Consider the following 18,264-nt stretch of genomic DNA (forward strand, 5'->3'; position numbering starts at 1 on the left):
TGCAACTTATTTTTTTAACTTACAGTGCCTTGCGAAAGTATTCGGCCCCCTTGAACTTTGCGACCTTTTGCCACATTTCAGGCTTCAAACATAAAGATAGAAAACTGTATTTTTTTGTGAAGAATCAACAACAAGTGGGACACAATCATGAAGTGGAACGACATTTATTGGATATTTCAAACTTTTTTAACAAATCAAAAACTGAAAAATTGGGCGTGCAAAATTATTCAGCCCCTTTACTTTCAGTGCAGCAAACTCTCTCCAGAAGTTCAGTGAGGATCTCTGAATGATCCAATGTTGACCTAAATGACTAATGATGACAAATACAATCCACCTGTGTGTAAACAAGTCTCCGTATAAATGCACCTGCACTGTGATAGTCTCAGAGGTCCGTTAAAAGCGCAGAGAGCATCATGAAGAACAAGGAACACACCAGGCAGGTCCGAGATACTGTTGTGAAGAAGTTTAAAGCCGGATTTGGATACAAAAAGATTTCCCAAGCTTTAAACATCCCAAGGAGCACTGTGCAAGCGATAATATTGAAATGGAAGGAGTATCAGACCACTGCAAATCTACCAAGACCTGGCCGTCCCTCTAGACTTTCAGCTCATACAAGGAAAAGACTGATCAGAGATGCAGCCAAGAGGCCCATGATCACTCTGGATGAACTGCAGAGATCTACAGCTGAGGTGGGAGACTCTGTCCATAAGACAACAATCAGTCGTATATTGCATAAATCTGGCCTTTATGGAAGAGTGGCAAGAAGAAAGCCATTTCTTAAAGATATCCATAAAAAGTGTCGTTTAAAGTTTGCCACAAGCCACCTGGGAGACACACCAAACATGTGGAAGAAGGTGCTCTGGTCAGATGAAACCAAAATTGAACTTTTTGGCAACAATGCAAAACGTTGTGTTTGGCGTAAAAGCAACACAGCTCATCACCCTGAACACACCATACCCACTGTCAAACATGGTGGTGGCAGCATCATGGTTTGGGCCTGCTTTTCTTCAGCAGGAACAGGGAAGATGGTTAAAATTGATGGGAAGATGGATGGAGCCAAATACAGGACCATTCTGGAAGAAAACCTGATGCAGTCTGCAAAAGACCTGAGACTGGGACGGAGATTTGTCTTCCAACAAGACAATGATCCAAAACATAAAGCAAAATCTACAATGGAATGGTTCAAAAATAAACATATCCAGGTGTTAGAATGGCCAAGTCAAAGTCCAGACCTGAATCCAATCGAGAATCTGTGGAAAGAACTGAAAACTGCTGTTCACAAATGCTCTCCATCCAACCTCACTGAGCTCGAGCTGTTTTGCAATTAGGAATGGGAAAAAATGTCAGTCTCTCGATGTGCAAAACTGATAGAGACATACCCCAAGCGACTTACAGCTGTAATCTCAGCAAAAGGTGGCGCTACAAAGGATTAACTTAAGGGGGCTGAATAATTTTGCACGCCCAATTTTTCAGTTTTTGATTTGTTAAAAAAGTTTGAAATATCCAATAAATGTCGTTCCACTTCATGATTGTGTCCCACTTGTTGTTGATTCTTCACAAAAAAATACAGTTTTCTACCTTTATGTTTGAAGCCTGAAATGTGGCAAAAGGTCGCAAAGTTCAAGGGGGCCGAATACTTTCTCAAGGCACTGTATGTTGTACATAATGTTGCCGCTACCATCTTTTATGGACTGTGATTACTCATCACGGACTAGCAGAATCATCTTTTTCCTTTCACAACTCTGACGAGCCCGGCGCAAAGGACACGCTGCTTCCCCGGGAACAGGCCCCGATCCCCGTGATCTGAGTGAAGAGGAGGCGGAGAAAGAGGGACCGAAGGTCCGGCTGCCTTATGAGAATTTGCAGGCGACCGAATAATTCACCACTTCGCTCCATTCTGTTAGCAAACGTGCTATCTTTGGACAATACAATCCGAAGATTAAACTTCCAGCGGGACATTAAAATTGTAACATCTTCACGGAGTTGTGGCTGAACGATGACAACAACATACAGCTGGCTGGTTATACGATGTACCGGCAGGATAGAACAGCGTCTGGTAAGACAAGGGCGGCAATCTATGTATTTTTGTAAACAGCAGCCGGTGCATGATATCTAAGGAAGTCTCGAGCTATTGCTCGCCTGAGGTAGAGTTTCTCATGATAAGCTGTAGTCCACACTACCTACAGAGAGTTTTCATCTGTATTCTTTGTACAGTAGCTGTACATACCACCACAGTCAGAGACTGGCACTAATACAACATTGAATGAGCTGTATTCTGCCATAAGCAAACAAGAAAATGCTCAGCCAGAGGCGGCGCTCCTAGCAGCCGGGGACTTTAATGCAGGGAAAATTAAATCTATTTTACCAAATTTCTATCAGCATGTTAAATGTGCAACCAGAGGAAACATAACTCTGGACCATCTTTACTCCACACACAAAGACGCATACAAAGCTCTCCCTCGCCCTCCATTTGGCAAATCTGACCATATTTCTATCCTCCTGATTCCTGATTGCAAGCTAAAATTAAATCAGGAAGTACCAGTGACTAGATCAATAAAAAAAAGTGGTCAGATGAAGCAGATGCTAAGCTACAGGACTGCTTTGCCAGCACAGACTGGAATATGTTCCAGGATTCCTCGGATGGCATTGAGGAGGACACCACATCCACCCCTGGCTTTATCAATAAGTGCATCGATGACATCGTCCCCACAGTAACCAGAAACCATGGATTACAGACAGCATCCGCACTGAGCTAAAGGCCTTTAAACAGGTCAACATTTACAAGGCCGCAGGGCCAGACGTATTATCAGGACGTGTACTGGCAAGCATGCGCTGACCAACTGGCAAGTGTCTTCACTGACATTTCAACCTCTCCCTGTCCGAGTCTGTAATACCAACATGTTTAAAGCAGACCACCATAGTCCCTGTGCCCAAGAACACTAAGGTAACCTGCCTAAATAACTACCGACCCGTAGCACTCACGTCTGTAGCCATGAAGTGCCTTGAAAGACTGGTCATGGCTCATATCAACACCATCATCCCAGAAACCCTAGACCCACTCCAATTTCCATACTGCCCAAACAGATCCACAGGTGATGCAATCTCCATTGCACCCCACACTGCCCTTTCCCACCTGGACAAAAGGAACACCTATGTGAGAATGCTATTCATTGACTATAGCTCAGCGTTCAACACCATAGTGCCCTCAAAGCCCATCAATAAGCTAAAGACCCTGAGACTAAACACCTCCCTCTGCAACTGGATCTTGGACTTCCTGACGGGCCGCCCCCTGGTGGTAAGGGTAGGTAACAACACATCAAGACAGTCGTGAAGAGGGCACAACAAAACCTATTCCCCTCAGGAGACTGAAAAGATTTGGCATGGGTTCTGGAGTAGAAAATGTTCTGGAGTTGCACCATTGAGAGCATCCTGACTGGTTGTATCACTGCCTGGTATGGCAACTGCTCGTCCTCCGACCGCAAGGCTCTACAGAGGGTAGTGCGAACAGCCCAGTACATCACTGGGGCCAAGCTTCCTGCCATCCAGGACCTCTATACCAGGCGGTGTCAGAGGAAGGCCCTAAAAATTGTCAGACTCCAGCCACCATAGTCATAGACTGTTCTCTCTACTACCGCACGGCAAGCGGTACCGGAGTGCCAAGTCTAGGTCCAAGAGGCTTCTGAACAGCCTCCACCCCAAGCCATAAGACTCCTGAACATCTAGTCAAACGGCTACCCAGACTATTTGCAGTGCCTCCCCTCACCCACCCTCTACACCACTTCTACTCTCTGTTGTCATCTATGCATAATCACTTTAATACCACCTCAAATAACTGGTGCCCCCGCACATTGACTCTGTATCGGTACTCCCCTGTATATAGTCTCGTGATTGTTATTTCACTGCTGCTCTTTAATTACTTGTTACTTTTATCTCTTATTCTTATCTGTATTTTTTAAAACTGCATTGTTGGTTAGGGGCTCGTAAGTAAGCATTTCACTGTAAGATCTGCACCTGCTGTATTTGGTGCATGTGACTCATACAATCAGATTTGATAAGAATTGATTTAATTGTAACCCTAACCTTAAACCTAATCCCTAAGCCTAAAATAGCCTTCTTCCTTGTGGGGAGCGGCAAAATGTCCCCACTGGTACCCACAAGGAGATGAGTACCCACAAGGAGATGAGTACCACCCACAAGGAGATGAGTACCCACAAGGAGATGAGTACCCACAAGGAGATGATTACCACCCACAAGGAGATGAGTACCCACAAGGAGATGAGTACCCACAAGGAGATGAGTACCACCCACAAGGAGATGAGTACCCACAAGGAGATGAGTACCCACAAGGAGATGAGGACCCACAAGGAGATGAGGACCCACAAGGAGATGAGTACCCACAAGGAGATGAGGACCCACAAGGAGATGAGTACCCACAAGGAGATGAGTACCCACAAGGAGATGAGTACCCACAAGGAGATGAGTCTCCACAAGGAGATGAGTACCCACAAGGAGATGAGTACCCACAAGGAGATGAGTACCCACAAGGAGATGAGTCTTCACAAGGAGATGAGGACCCACAAGGAGATTAGAACCCACAAGGAGATGAGATGTGTATAACAGGCTGTGTCACTTGAGACAGCACCGCTGCTCTCCTCACTGCACTACTGAAATAATGCAAGGAGACACACACACACACGCACGCACGCACACACACACACACACACACACACACACACACACACACACACACACACACACGCACACACACACACACACACACACACACAAACACACCTAGCAAGTCTACTGTGCCCTCTGGGTATGCTGCACATTTACTAGTTGACAAAAAAAAACAGTTTAGAATAAATAAGAGGTGGCTGTGTCTGTGAGGAGGCTATTGAAATTCAAAAACCCAGGCCCAAAAAATCTCCAATCAATTCAGCATGACATATTGACTTGTTTTTGGTTCACATAATAAAGACAGGGGCGCAACTTTCAACATGCCCCCCCCCCCCCACATTCTGAAATTGTATTTTTGTGCCCCACAATTTTATCATTGGAATGTGACACAAAACGGGGCAACGGTGTGCTTTAGGACCATGCAGACGCCTCCGAGCTGTCGAGTAGGCTGTTTGGAGTGTATTTAAAAGAAAATGATGTCCCCTCCACTTATAAAACCAAAGTTGCGCCCCTGACTAAAGAGAACTAAGCATTTACAGAAAATAGCACCACAGGCTTCATAACCCACAACTCCTACTTTGGTGCTGTGACTTTTTTCAGGCGGCAAGGACGCCAGAGTGTAGTCTTCTGGAATAATGTTATTTCCTCCTCATGTCTGTCTGTGACCCCAACTTAACAACTAACACTATTTTTACTCACACAGTGTGAAGGACAATGTCTTTGTTGTTATGGCTTCATTAGCAAAAGGCCTATCAGAAGCTGCATCTGAAACAGTTCCTCTTATCTGAATAGGTGCATACTTAGTAGAGAGGGGGGGGGGGGTTCTCCTTTTACACACTATGGACAGGCATTGGTAGTACCCTCACTAATGACCATCAGGTCATAATGGCCTGGTACTCAGGGCTCTATTGTCCCTCAGGTTTGTATTGCCACTCTGGCATCCATGCAAATGCAATAGAAAATCACATCAAACACTTATTACCAAAACAGTGTCGAGTTTTTAAAATTCACCTCACTGTGATTGATCAATTTGAAAAAAGAAGTTCAACAACAATTTGAAACTAAGTGGAAAACATGGTTGTTGTGGATGTTGTTTCACAGCCTAACACAATGAAATGGACAGCGCTTTCTAAGGTGATGATTCATTCAAAACACCCATACACATAAAGCTGATGCCTACACATAGGCCTATATATGAGCCCAAGCCCCAAAAAAACAACCCTGAAATGAAATAAGGATTGTTCAATTATACAATACATAGCCTACCGCATATTGCACACAGCAGAAAAACATAACAAAAAAAAACAGATTGAAGATATCTTTGGTACATAATCGGTCTAGCCTATACTCCAAAATTAATCAAATTGTCACTTCATATATGCACTCGCTCCAGAATGGGAAAAATGTCCTCAGAGGAAGGGGGGACAGAGGAAGGGGGACAGAGGAAGGGAGGACAGAGGAAGGGAGGACAAGGGAAGGTAGGACAGAGGAAGGGAGGACAGAGGAAGGGAGAACAGAGGAAGGGAGGATGGAGGAAGGGAGGATAGAGGACAGAGGAAGGGAGGACAGAGGAGAGGAGGATGGTGGAAGGGAGGACGGAGGAAGGGAGGACAGAGGAAGGGGGGACAAAGGAAGGGGGGACAGAGGAAGGGGGGACAAAGGAAGGGGGGACAAAGGAAGGGGGGACAGAGGAAGGGGGGACAGAGGAAGGGGGGACAGAGGAAGGGGGGACAGAGGAATGGGGGCCAGAGGAAGGGAGTACAGAGGAAGGGAGGATGGAGGAATGGAGGATAGAGGAAGGGAGAACACAGGAAGGGGGGACAGAGGAATGGGGGCCAGACGAAGGGAGGATAGTGGAAGGGAGGATAGAGGAAGGGAGGATGGTAGAAGGGAGTATGGTGGAAGGGAGGACGGAGGATGGGGGGACAGAGGAAGGGAGGACAGAGGAAGGGAGTACAGAGGAAGGGAGGACGGAGGAAGGGAGGATAGAGGAAGGGAGGACAGCGGAAGGGAGGACAGAGGAAGGGAGGACAGAGGAAAGGAGGATAGTGGAAGGGAGGATAGAGGAAGGGAGGATGGTAGAAGGGAGGATGGTGGAAGGGAGGATGGTAGAAGGGAGGACGGAGGAAGGGAGGACAGAGGAAGGGAGGACAGAGGAAGGGGGGACAGAGGAAGGGAGGACAGAGGAAGGGAGGACAGAGGAAGGGAGGACAGAGGAAAGGAGGATAGTGGAAGGGAGGATAGAGGAAGGGAGGATGGTAGAAGGGAGGATGGTGGAAGGGAGGATGGTAGAAGGGAGGATGGAGGAAGGGAGGACGGAGGAAGGGAGGACAGAGGAAGGGAGGACAGAGGAAGGGGGGCCAGAGGAAGGGGGGACAAAGTAAGGGAGGACAGAGGAAGGGAGGATAGTGGAAGGGAGGATAGAGGAAGGGGGGACAGAGGATGGGCGGACGGAGGAAGGGAAGACAGAGGAAGAGGACAGAGGAACAGGATAAATAATAAACAGTAGTAGTAGTAATATGTGATGATTCAAAAGAGTTAGTGCAAAAATGGTCAATGCAGATAGTTTGGGTAACAATTTGGTTAACTTTTTATGGCAGTCTTATGGCTTGGGGGTAGAAGAGTCCTGTTGGTTCCAGACTTGATGCATCGGTCCCGGTTGCTGTGTGGTAGCAGAGAAAACAGTCTATGACTTGGGTTGCTGGAGTCTTTAACAATTTTCCGGGCCTTTCTTTCACACCACCTGGTACAGAGGTCCTGGATGGCAGGGAGCTCAGCCCCAGTGATGTACAGGGCCGTACGCACTATCCTCTGTAGGACCTTGCTGTCGGATGCCAACCAGTTGTCATACCAAACTGTGATGCAGCCAGTCAACATGCTCTCAATGGTGTAGTGGAAACATTAGAGAAGATGATACTCTCGACTGGTGACTGGCTGGCAGTATAGCGTGATGACTTAATCACGATTTATGACATTGTTTGAATAGCTGACCATCTGTGGGCTGTTACGAGGGTCAAACACATCTTATATGTTGCTTTTCCAGGACGGGACATTCCCATAGAACCCTGGGAGCATAGACACCATTGGAGGTGTGAAGACTGACGAAACGTGACTCGACTAAATTAATGTTATTTTGTGAATGAAACTGTAGTTTTAGATTTTTTTTCAAGATTTTATAAAGAGCTGTGAATTTTGATATGTCTTATTGCATTGTATGCTTTCTGGTTGATGTATTTTTTAAAGTGACTGGGTTGAAGTTGCATTTTGGGTTGACTGGTTATCAGGCCTGTCGTCCGGTCATAACATTCAAACTGAGTTGATTAGATTAGAATCTGGGTGTGTTGTTTCTGCCTTTTCATTTCACTAGCAAAGTGGAAAGACTTTTGAATTCGTGTTGGGGCTGACTGAATTTATGCTTGAATTTGGTTAAAAGGGCAGTGAATTTACTCATACTAGAGAACTAGAGAACTTCCCAACTTGCTACCAAGCTCCTGTGTGTATCAGACACATCGTTTTTAGATCTCATAGAGTTCATTCTGAACTGAAGACAGGTGTAACCACGTCTCATTTAGTTCCTACTCATTCACTCTGTGTGCCCTGTACACTCTAACTGTTTGAGTTTTCATTATTTCATGACTAATAAATCCTATGGGTTGAATTGAGTAAATTTATACACTAAAATACTATATTACACATAGTACATGCTTGGGTTCCATCTTGACATCCCCGGTCTATTTGACCCAATAAATTAATGCTACAACATTGGTCTACTTGACCCAATAAATTAATGCTACAACATTGATCTACTTGACCCAATAAATGAATGCTAGAACATTGGCCTACTTGACCCAATAAATGAATGCTACAACATTGGTCTACTTGACCCAATAAATGAATGCTACAACATTGGTCTACTTGACCCAATAAATGAATGTTACAACATTGGTCTACTTGACCCAATAAATTAATGTTACAACATTGGTCTACTTGACCCAATAAATGAATGCTACAACATTGGTCTACTTGACCCAATAAATGAATGTTACAACATTGGTCTACTTGACCCAATAAATGAATGCTACAACATTGGTCTACTTGACCCAATAAATGAATGCTACAACATTGGTCGCCAGGATAAGCTATTTGTATCTAGCCTCTTAATAATTGCATATTGGTGCAAGCTGGACACGTTCATTATAGTCATACTGAGTCGTGATACAATGATTTGCTACCTTGACTAGATTCCTCTAGAGACGCACATGGCCTGTTGCATTTATTCACATAATAATGGAGTCAGATTGATGAATGTCGTTTATTATTGGAATGTCTATGGTAATAGTGCTCACCATTGCCCCTAGTGGCTTGTTTTGAAGTAATCTTCTGACTTCCTGCTTACCTGGATGGATGTCTAATGTCATGTAGCCTTGGGGCATTTCCATGGAAAAATCTAAGAGTCTATGTTTTTGAGAAATAAAGGCATATATACATAAACAAATATATTTAATCCCAAAAATTCAAAGGTTTTTATTTGTGATTGAACAGATGGAAAGCGGGGCTTAGAAAACTTCTACCGGACATTTTTGGAAAGGTATTAAAAATCCATCAAAACACAATAATGTTGACGTAAACACCCCTGCCAACTACTATCAACATATATATTTAGTTTTACCTTCTGTAAGTTTAAGAAATATTGTCTAGTGTCTTGTCATTCGGTTACCAAAAAACTCACATACAGTGGGGCAAAAAAGTATTTAGTCAGCCACCAATTGTGCAAGTTCTCCCACTTAAAAAGATGAGAGAGGCCTGTAATTTTCATCATAGGTACACTTCAACTATGACAGACAAAATGAGAATATTTTTTCCAGAAAATCACATTGTAGGATTTTTAATGAATTTATTTGCAAATGATGGTGTAAAATAAGTATTTGGTCAATAACAAACATTTATCTCAATACTTTGTTATATACCCTTTGTTGGCAATGACAGAGGTCAAACGTTTGCTGTAAGTCTTCACAAGTTTTTCACACACTGTTGCTGGTATTTTGGCCCATTACTCCATGCAGATCTCCTCTAGAGCAGTGATGTTTTAGGGCTGTTGCTGGGCAACACAGACTTTCAACTCCCTCCAAAGATTTTCTATGGGGTTGAGATCTGGAGACTGGCTAGGCCACTCCAGGACCTTGAAATGCTTCTTACGAAGCCACTCCTTCGTTGCCCGGGTGGTGTGTTTGGGATCATTGTCATGCTGAAAGACCCAGCCACGTTTCATCTTCAATGCCCTTGCTGATGGAAGGAGGTTTTCACTCAAAATCTCACGATACATGGCCCCATTCATTCTTTCCATTACACGGATCAGTCGTCCTGGTCCCTTTGCAGAGAAACAGCCCCAAAGCATGATGTTTCCACCCCCATGCTTCACAGTAGGTATGGTGTTCTTTGGATTCAACTCAGCATTCTTTGTCCTCCAAACACGACGAGTTGAGTTTTTACCAAAAAGTTATATTTTGGTTTCATCTGACCATTTGACATTCTCCCAATCTTCTTCTGGATCATTCAAATGCTCTCTATCAAACTTCAGATGGGCCTGGACATGTACTGGCTTAAGCAGGGGGACACGTCTGGCACTGCAGGATTTGAGTCCCTGGCGGCGTAGTGTGTTACTGATGGTAGGCTTTTTTACTTTGGTCCCAGCTCTCTGCAGGTCATTCACTAGGTCACCCCGTGTGGTTCTGGGATTTTTGCTTACTGTTTTTGTGATAATTTTGACCCCACGGGGTGAGATCTTGCGTGGAGCCCCAGATCGAGCGAGATTATCAGTGGTCTTGTATGTCTTCCATTTCCTAATAATTGCTCCCACAGTTGATTTCTTCAAACCAAGCTTCTTACCTATTGCAGATTCAGTCTACAATTTGGTGCAGGTCTACAATTTTGTTTCTGGTGTCCTTTGACAGCTCTTTGGTCTTGGCCATAGTGGAGTTTGGAGTGTGACTGTTTGAGGTTGTGGACAGGTGTCTTTTATACTGATAACAAGTTCAAACAGGTGCCATTAATACAGGTAACGAGTGGAGGACAGAGGAGCCTCTTAAAGAAGAAGTTACAGGTCTGTGAGAGCCAGAAATCTTGCTTGTTTGTAGGTGACCAAATACTTATTTTCCACCATAATTTGCAAATAAATTCATTAAAAATCCTACAATGTGATTTTCTGGATTTTTTTCCCTCATTTTGTCTGTCATAGTTGAAGTGTACCTATGATGAAAATTACAGGCCTCTCTCATCTTTTTAAGTGGGAGAACTTGCACAATTGGTGGCTGACTAAATACTTTTTTGCCCCACTGTATCTTTCAGTTATTTTCTAATTTCTCTCCCTCATAACGAGCAAGGATAATGAAAGTTCACAGAAGTAACAAGTAAGGGTAGACCAACCAATTAGCTTAGCATTTTTATACTTAAAACAATTTCATTACTAAATCGCCAACAGAATGACCAAAATATCTGTAACAGAATGACTCGAACTGAATTGGCTACAATGGTAACTCATAATAGTCACAAACCACAGTTGGGTCATCGGCTACTGTCCTACCTTTCACTGGCATACTGTTATGTTCAGCTTAGGACTGATTTCTTTCTCTTTCTGTTGTCTGGTGGTTAAAGCAAGACTGAAAACAGTCTGGACAACCCATCCCTCTCTCTCTCTCTCTCAGCAGTTAATGTCACCTCTTCCAGCTCTTACTGACACCTACCCATGAGCTCCCGCTCTTTCCATTTACTGTAAACAGACCTCTCACCCAACACCGGAGGTACATGGACATTGAAAAGTAGTTGAAATTTAGTCAGTCCAAATCTGAACCAATCATATATGTCTGTTTCACAGGTTTGGACACCATAGTAAAGTAGAGTATAATACAGTAATATAATTTACTGTACTGAACTTTACTCTACTGTACTATACTGTACTGAACTCTACTCTACTGAACTCTACTCACTGAACTCTACTCTACTGAACTTTACTGTACTGTAATTCACTGAACTCTATTCTACTCTACTCTACTGTACTGTACTATACTATACTGTAATGTGCTGAACTCTATTTTACTGTAATGTACTGAACTCTTCTACTGTACTGTAATGTACTGAACTCTATTCTACTGTAATGTACTGAGCTCTATTCTACTCGATTCTGCTGTGCCCTACTGGCTGTACTGTATTGTGCTCTACTGTGCTGTGCTGTGATATCCAAACTTGTGAAACATAGATGTCTATGATTGGTACAGATTTGGTACGGTCTAGACCAACACAATTTGGTCTTGTTTGAGGGCACAGCTCATTAGAATAATAACCAGTGGGCGTGTCCTAACATCCATACTAGTGTATTACATACGCTGGTATAGGTAACGCTTCAACTGAATACTGACTTTGGTGTTTGATCAACAGCACTAGATTTTACTCGTCTTTTCCGAGTCACGTGTCTGACAGCTGATAATCAGATAAATTGTGCATTCGGAGTACTTTTTTTTCTTAGAAAATCACATACTATTTAGTACGCCAGTAAGGGTTTTCAGACATGGCCAGTGTGTAGAATAACACCCAAACATGCAAAAGAGGACATTACATTTTTCTACCTTTGTGTACCTATTCAGGATACATCACCATGAAGAGAATGCCACGCATAATCATGCATTTCTGTATATTACAGATCAGGGTCATTCTGTCACCATCATTATGTCAGCATCATTCTGTTACCATCATTCTGTTACCATCATTACGTTAACATCATCATGTCAGCATCATTCTGTTACCATCATTCTGTTACCATCATTACGTTAACATCATTCTGTTACCATCATTATGTTACCATCATTCTGTTACCATCATTATGTTACCATCATTCTGTTACCATCATTATGTTACCATCATTCTGTTACCATCATTATGTTACCATCATTCTGTTACCATCATTATGTTACCATCATTCTGTTACCATCATTATGTTACCATCATTCTGTTACCATCATTATGTTACCATCATTCTGTTACCATCATTATGTTACCATCATTCTGTTACCATCATTCCTGCGCCGACAGAGATGTCCGCCTCGCTTCGCGTTCCTAGGAAACTATGCAGTATTTTTTTTATTTACATGTTATTTCTGACAATGGTTCCCCAGGTAATCTTAGGTTTTATTACATACAGTCGGGAGGCACTACTGGATATTAGAGCAACGTCAACTCACCATCATTACAACCAGGAATACGACTTTCCTGAAGCGGATCCTGTGTTTTGCCCACCACCCAGGACAATGGATCGGATCCCAGCCAGCAAACCAAAACAACGTCGCCGTAAAAGGGGCAGACGAAGCGATCTTCTGGTCAGACTCCGGAGACGGGCACATCGCGCACCGCTCCCGAGCATACTACTCGCCAATGTCCGGTCTCTTGACAACAATGTTGATGAAATCCGAGCAAGGGTAGCATTCCAGAGAGACATAAGATGCTAACGTTCTTTGCTTCACGGAAACATGGCTCACTCGAGACACCCTATCGGAGTAGGTACAGCCAGCAGGTTTCTTCACGTATTGCGCCGACAGAAACAAGCATCTTTCTGGTAAGAAGAGGGGCGGTGGGGTATGCCTTATGATTAACGAGACGTGGTGTGATCATAACAACATACAGGAACTCAAGTCCTTCTGTTCACCTAACTTAGAATTCCTCACAATCAAATGTCGACAGTGTAGCTATTCCCTCCGCAAGGAAATAAAACAAGCTAAGCGTCAGTATAGAGACAAAGTAGAGTTGCAATTCAACGGCTCAGACACAAGAGGTATGTGGCAGGGTCTACAGTCAATCACAGATTACAAAAAGAAAACCAGCACCGTCGCAGACCAGGATGTCTTGCTCCCAGACAGACTAAACAACTTCTTTGCTCGCTTTGAGGACAATACAGTGTCACTGACACAGCCCGCTACCAAAACCTGTGGACTCTCCTTCACTGCAGCCGAGTGAGTAAAACACTTAAACGTGTTAACCCTCGCAAGGCTGCAGGCCCAGACTGCATCCCCAGCCGCGCCCTCAGAGCATGCGCAGACCAGCTGGCTGGTGCGTTTACGGACATATTCAATCAATCCCTATACCAGTCTGCTGTTCCCACATGTTTCAAGAGGGCCACCATTGTTCCTGTTCCCAAGAAAGCTAAGGTAACTGAGCTAAATGACTACCGCCCCGTAGCACTCACTTCCGTCATCATGAAGTGCTTTGAGAGACTAGTCAAGGACCATATCACCTCCACCCTACCTGACACCTTAGACCTACTACAATTTTCATTTTCAATTTTCTTACCGCTCGAATAGGTACACGGACGACGCAATCGCAACCACACTGCACACTGCCCTAACCCATCTGGACAAGAGGAATACCTACGCGAGAATGCTGTTCATCAACTACAGCTCAGCATTTAATACCATAGTACCCTCCAAACTTGTCATCAATCTCGAGACCCTGGGTCGCCCCCCAGGTGGTGAGGGTAGGTAACAACATCTCCACCCCGCTGATACTCAACACTGGAGCCCCACAAGGGTGCGCTCTGAGCCCTCTCCTGTACTCCCTGTTTACCCACGACTGTGTGGCCATGCACGCCTCCAACTCAATCATCCAGTTTGCAGACGACACTACAGTAGTAGGCTTCATTACCAACAACGACGAGACGGCCTACAGGGAGGAGGTGAGGGACCTCGGAGTGTGGTGTCAGGAAAATAACCTCACACTCAACATCAACAAAACAAAGGAGATGATCTTGGACTTCAGGAAACAGCAGAGGGAGCACCCCCCTATCCATATCGAGGGGACAGTAGTCGAGAGGGTACTAAGTTTTAAGTTCCTCGGCGTACACATCACGGACAAACTGAATTGGTCCACCCAGACAGACAGCGTGGTGAAGAAGGTGCAGCAGTGCCTCTTCAACCTCAGGAGGTTGAAGAAATGTGTCTTGTCACCAAAAGCACTCACAAACTTCTACAGATGCACAATTGAGAGCATCCTGTCGGGCTGTATCACCGCCTGGTACGGCAACTGCTCCACCCACAACCTTAATGCTCTCCAGAGGGTAGTGAGGTCTGCACAACGCATCACCGGGGGCAAACTACATGCCCTCCAGGACACCTACACCACCCAATGTCACAGGAAGGCCATAAAGATCATCAAGGACAACAACCACCCGAGCCACTGCCTGTTCACCCCGCTATCATCCAGAAGGCGAGGTCAGTACAGGTGCATCAAAGCAGGGACCAAGAGACTGAAAAACAGCTTCTATCTCAAGGCCATCAGACTGTTAAACAGCCACCACTAACATTGAGTGGCTGCTGCCAACATACTGACTCAACTCCAGCCACTTTAATAATGGAAAAATGTATGTAAAAATGTATCACTAGCCACTTTAAACTATGCCACTTTATGTTTATGTACCCTATATTACTCTTCTCATATGTATATACTGTACTCTATACCATTTACTGCATCTTGCCTATGCCGTTCTGTACCATCACCCATTCATATATATTTATGTACATATTCTTCATCCCTTTACACTTGTGTGTGTAAGGTAGTTGTTGTGAAATTGTTAGGATAGATTACTCTTTTGTTATTACTGCATTGTTGCAACCAGAAGCACAAACATTTCGCTACACTCGCATTAACATCTGCTAACCATGTGTATGTGACAGATACAATTAGATTTGATCATTCTGTTAGCATCATTATGTTACTGGGTGTTAATCCACTTCACTTACAGTAGTTCAATAACCAAAACAGACGTTTTTCAAACTCAAGGTGTCCTGTCATAGCTGACACCCCATTCTTTCTGCACACGTCTTTGACTCTTAATTCCCGAGTATATACTTAACAGCTTTTCACAAAAAACTGTTCACATAAAAAACGAAGGAAGGGTTTACTGTAATTCTGTTACCTATCTTTACATCTGCACTGTTCTTCTAGAAAATGTTCATTGGAAATTGTTAAAAGTAGCCATTGTGCATAGAGTTGTATGGTTTGTCTAACTTTGCAATCAACTGTTTTTGTCTGGCATACTTTTAAAGTGAAAATAAAACAGAGACTAGCGTCATTCTGGTACCGTGGAATTGCCCCAAGCCTAATAAACTTGCGAGGAAAGCGGGCTGCTGCAGCGTCCATATTCAAACAGAGCACACAGCTTCGGCATCCTTCTGGAGATAAGACAAACTGACCTAACTCCCCCTAAACCCAATTATCGCCTCTGTGAAGGATATCTCACCCTTCTCGAATTTATTCAAGTTATGCTAATGTTTTGACAGGTCTCATTCACATTTCACAATGTACTTTTCCCCTTATAACTGTGCTAAAACATTACGCAAAAAACAAAAACATTTGAATATTTACCAGTATTTGGTGAGTTTAGCGAACCGGTTTACGTAAACTGCTAGTCGTTGTCCAGGGTGCTGAAATCCACCTATTCCTTCGCAGCAGGTTCAGGGAACGTCCGTTCAATCCGCTGAGAGCGAGACACAGCACACAGATTTAAAATGCAGTCCAACTGCTGTGGCCGTCAGTGACGTTAATAAGAAAATTCCATTCGTGCCACCAGCATTGAAGCCAACAGAGAAAATAATATCTTCGAAATTGTGACTTTATGAAACCAACGACGCAGAAGTAGTGCAGTGGCTATGCTCTCCACTGCTCCGGGACGGTTTTGCCGGTCTAATTGGCATCGCTTTGCTATTTGCTTTTTCCTTCGCTTATACTCTCTCTCTCGCTCTATGTCTCTCTCTCTCTCTCTCTCTCTCTCTCTCTCTCTCTCGCGCGCGCTCTGTCTCTCTCTCTCCACCCGCCCTCGCAACAGAGAATTAGATTTATGGTCAATTTGCTTTTGTAGGCTAGAGAGGAGAGACCGCCTGTTTCGTAGCCTATACACCCCCCTGTCGTCTTTTCCCCTCCCCCCCCACTTTTCCTCCTCTATAGTCCCGCGGTTTGCTTTTATTAGCGCAACAGTTTCCTACATGCCGGAAAAGCCGGTGCCCGGTGGTAAATGACAGCAAGCGACACCCGTGAAGGGGGTGAGGGAATATCTTGCTCCTTCCACGGTGGGGGCACCGCGCGCTCTCTTCCTCATTAGCTTTCAACACCACATGAATTGAACGGCACCGACCGACTGAGCTACATGCATTATACGAACGCACCGAACCCATAGAGGATAAGACCATCATTTGAAACTTATTCAGGAATCACTACAGACACACTGATGCTGCTCGCACATTCAAACACATTTTCTCTGATTAGGCCTTTCACGAGCCAATCAGGGTAAATTAGAATGATTGACACGATGTGGCATGAATGCACAGGGGTTTGATGGATGAAAATATCCTCAAATTAAAGTCTGCTTTAGTTATTATGTGATTTCAAATCCAAAGTGCTTGAGTACTCAGCCAAAACAACAAAAAATGTGTCACTGTCCCAATACCTTTTGAGCTAATTGTATACCTTGGCTCAATCAAAGTGAATGTGTGCATGCAAATCATAATAATTTGATGGGTGCTAACATTTGTCCCATTTCACACATGTGCAAGTGGGTTTTTTATGCATGTTTGAACTGGAAATGTTTTTGTTGTTGTTACATATCCCAACTTTCCCTGAGACAGCCTCAGAGAGTGGGTCTGCCATTATCAACGGCGACCCTGGAGTAATTACGGTTAAGAGCCTTGCACAAGGGCACATCGACAGATGTTTCACCTTGTCGGCTTGGGGATTCGAACTAGAAACCTTTCGGTAACCGCAAGTCTACCTGCCACTGTGTGTGTGTGTGTGTGTGTGTGTGTGTGTGTGCGTGCGTGCGTGTGTGTGTGTGTGTGTGTGTGTGTGTGTGTGTGTGTGTGTGTGTGTGTGTGTGTGTGTGTGTGTGTGTGTGTGTGTGAAATACATGCACATGCATAAGGATCCCCTTTCTTCGATCACTATGTCACAGTTACATAACCCATTTATCAGTATCAGAGTAACATTTCATGTTCTCTGTCTTCAGATTGTTTCCTTCTGAACACAGGCTGTACTTTCCTGTTGAGGCACAGAGGAGTTACCCTCCTTTCTTCTGACGGGCTGAATTTATGATTAGTATTCTATAGTCCTCCTGCAGCAAATATGCATTTCACGCTTACATGCACACACAGTGGCAGCTGCGAAGGGCCCTCCAGTGACCAAGAGCTGTAGCCAGTCACATAGTCTCTTCAGACGTGTCCTAAATTAGCTCATGCTTTCGAAACTCAACTTGAGCTTATTAGCCTTGGGGAACATCAGGCAAAACACTAGCTAATGGGGTTTAGCATGTTCCAGACTGTGTTTGTATGATTAGCAGTTAGCTAGGGCTGGGAATTGCCAGGGACCTCACAATGCGATATTATCACAATACTTAGGTGCCAACATGATATGTACTGAGATTCTCACGATTCTATATGTATTGCGATTCGGAAATATACAATTTTTGCGATTCAAACATACTTCTCACCATGTCTGCTGCAGAGGGACAAGAGGGAGCCAATTCGAAAGCAAGTTTGGATCAGTCATGGAAACTAA

At 44.1% G+C, this 18,264-nt stretch overlaps 1 pseudogene across 1 annotated transcript in view; it reads right to left on the reverse strand.

The window, feature by feature from the left end:
* LOC110522554 (transmembrane protein 121 pseudogene) overlaps window positions 1-16,541 on the reverse strand; it is a 77,566-nt pseudogene extending 61,025 nt beyond the window's left edge. Inside the window, exon 1 of the transcript XR_016495476.1 lies at window positions 16,084-16,541. The product of XR_016495476.1 is annotated as a transmembrane protein 121 pseudogene (transcript). The remainder of the gene's footprint in view (window positions 1-16,083) is intronic.
* Window positions 16,542-18,264: the final 1,723 nt, after the last annotated feature.

The sequence above is a fragment of the Oncorhynchus mykiss genome, chromosome 4 (genome assembly GCF_057628025.1).
Source record: "Oncorhynchus mykiss isolate SJ-2025 chromosome 4, ASM5762802v1, whole genome shotgun sequence".
Classification (NCBI taxonomy): Eukaryota; Metazoa; Chordata; class Actinopteri; order Salmoniformes; family Salmonidae; genus Oncorhynchus; species Oncorhynchus mykiss.